This window comes from Austrofundulus limnaeus, unplaced genomic scaffold (assembly GCF_001266775.1).
Source record: "Austrofundulus limnaeus strain Quisiro unplaced genomic scaffold, Austrofundulus_limnaeus-1.0 Scaffold47, whole genome shotgun sequence".
NCBI lineage: Eukaryota > Metazoa > Chordata > Actinopteri > Cyprinodontiformes > Rivulidae > Austrofundulus > Austrofundulus limnaeus.
Genome location: NW_013952449.1, coordinates 2,088,628 through 2,091,016, shown reverse-complemented (window position 1 = coordinate 2,091,016; position 2,389 = coordinate 2,088,628). Strand labels below are relative to the sequence as shown.

The 2,389-nt window shown below is 40.7% G+C and overlaps 1 protein-coding gene and 1 long non-coding RNA gene across 2 annotated transcripts in view; both read right to left on the bottom strand.

Annotated features, from left to right (window-relative positions):
• LOC106517300 (cytochrome P450 2J6) overlaps positions 1 to 2,389 on the bottom strand; it is a 17,730-nt gene that overhangs the window by 3,928 nt on the left and 11,413 nt on the right. The window lies entirely within an intron of this gene.
• Positions 1,196 to 2,041, bottom strand: LOC106517305 (uncharacterized). The gene is made up of 2 exons (XR_001310188.1): positions 1,669 to 2,041; positions 1,196 to 1,419 (listed from the first exon to the last, which is right to left on the bottom strand). It is a non-coding gene; the product is annotated as an uncharacterized LOC106517305 (long non-coding RNA).

Here is a 2,389-nt window from a genome sequence, read left to right as displayed (position 1 = left end):
TATATATATTGAATATGTTGTATCTACAAGATCTTTCAGATGACAGTTTGGCTAAATGTCCAAACAATCCAAGTTGATGTTCTTTCTGGCAGTTCAGAAGGCATTGATGAAGATGCTCTCCTACCACCCTCAAATGTGCTTTAAGAATACATTAGTCAGTGCAGAACTAAAAGAGACAGAAAAGAAAACCGCTGCTCTGAAGTGTTGCTGTTGCTCAATCTGCTGATGAAAGCAGCAGGATTATGTTGCACTGATCAAAGTGCGTCCAATTATCAAAATAACCTGACTCTTATCACGGTTGTATCTGCGCTGCTGCATTTATTTGGCTAGCCTATGTGCTGATAGTTTGTTTTTATTTCCTCCTCTGCAGGCAGAGCAAGGACCTCACAGGTCTTGAAAAAACAAAACAACCGTTTGTCCTCTGAATGGACCAAGGTGATATGCAGCATCTATTGAAAGAGCCTCATGGAAAACATATGGTGTGCAATTATTTTTAAAGGGGATATATCATGCCAAATTTACTTTTTTTAGCCATTAAATATGTACAGTGCTAGCCTGGCCCTTGCCTTCCTACGCAGTTCTGATCAATTCTAGTTTCCCTTCACTGCTCCATCTGGGATTTCTCCCATAGATGAGGATTTCTTCAGGAGAATTTCAGTCAGAAAACGGAGGAGTTATGAACGACGACGTCAATTTTCTGCGCAGTTATCTTTCTGTGGTTTTTTTTAACAATGTCAGCGGAGGAAGTGAATGAAGCAAGTCCGTGTTGACAAGTCTTCAAAATTAAATTAAATTTGCCTCACAAAGCCTGCAGCACTCAGTTACAGCCATCTCGTTCAGCTTGGTACTTCTCTCCTCTCGGTAGGCGTTTAAGTGCAGCTCGATGTGATTTTCCACGGTAACTTGTGTCCCCGCTCTGTGGGCTGTAACTTCTTTTAAAAGTGGGTCGCTGAAGCTGCTGTTTAACGTTGATCATTCTGTGCTGCAGCTAACTATTGACAGAAAAAAGTCTGATATTTAGTCTGTAATTACTGCTACAGCAAACCGTTGCTTATAAATGCAGTAAAACAAAACCAAAATGATTTTCTTATAAATGAACTTACAGTTACTGCACACTTTATGCCTAGGAGTGTGAGCAAATACTGTATGTTGATTTTTTTCCTCACGGATTTAACTCAATGAAAGTCAAACAACATTGCCGACAGTGTCTTTATTGCACAAAATAAAATTCAGACAACATTTAACTACATTTAAAAAACTACTTTAAAGTCCGAATGTAACAGGAGCAGCTCTCCTGTTCTGTAGCTGCCCAGTCTCTGGCTGCTTCGACCCAGATAGAGAGGCAGCCGGTACCGATCTATGTCAGAGAATGTGGAGCAGCGGTCCGGGAGCTCAGCTGGTCACTTGTTGAAGGTGACTCTGAACAAAAAAATAATGATTAGCCTTGAATACGGTCAACATAATTACAATAAATGTAGAGCTGGGAGTGCTGTTTTTAATCCTGAATCGCTAACTAGCGATAGCCGCTAGCTGCTAACTGGTTAGCATTGGAAACGAACATTCACAAAGGACACATTGGTACAAACTTTAAAAATAAAAGTAGTTTCACAAGCGAGACATGTCCCACAAATTATGTTTAATATCTTATTAAATGCATGAAGCACTCACCGTCTGCAGATGTCTCTGAAATTTGCGAAGCGTCCAGTCCACAGTAGGGTTTTTCACAGTGCAAGCATTTTCCAGTTAGCCTCCTTCACAGTGGAGCTGTCGCACTGTATACGTCGCAGCCAACCGTTAGCGATTGGGTAAATCAGATCCAATCGTTTTAAACTTCAACAGAGTCCACGCCTCCAGCAAGCAATCACTTCTCAATAGCAGAGAGTCCAGTCCCACGAAGCAAAGCAAAGGACAAGGGGCTGGTTTTTACCAGGTTAGTAGTGCAGAAAAGTTGACTTTTTACTGACTGGTTGACTGGTGTTGCATAGATATCTTTATATTCTGTTTGAGTCATACATGTATTCTCAATTTGTTCAGTTTTTTCTTTTTTCTATGACTTTTTCTGTAATATTATGTCAAATTATTTGCGACGGAACTGCCAAATAAGTTCTGGATTCACCAACTACAGTTTGGTAGTCTACATTCTATCAGGATTTCAGGTTTAAGTCAAAGATGAGCAGGTTTAACAGACAAACAGACACGGAGACCAGATAAAAGGTAAGTGTTATTTATTTACAAGTGGTAGGGATATGTACAGGGGATCCAGGCTGCGGAGGGAAAAGGAAGGCGGTGAGTATCCAGGTAAGTATTTAGACTGAAGGGGGAACTTGAGATGTAATAATAAATAGAGATCTTACAGTTTGAGGAGGCGAGCGACACGTAGAGGAGAGGG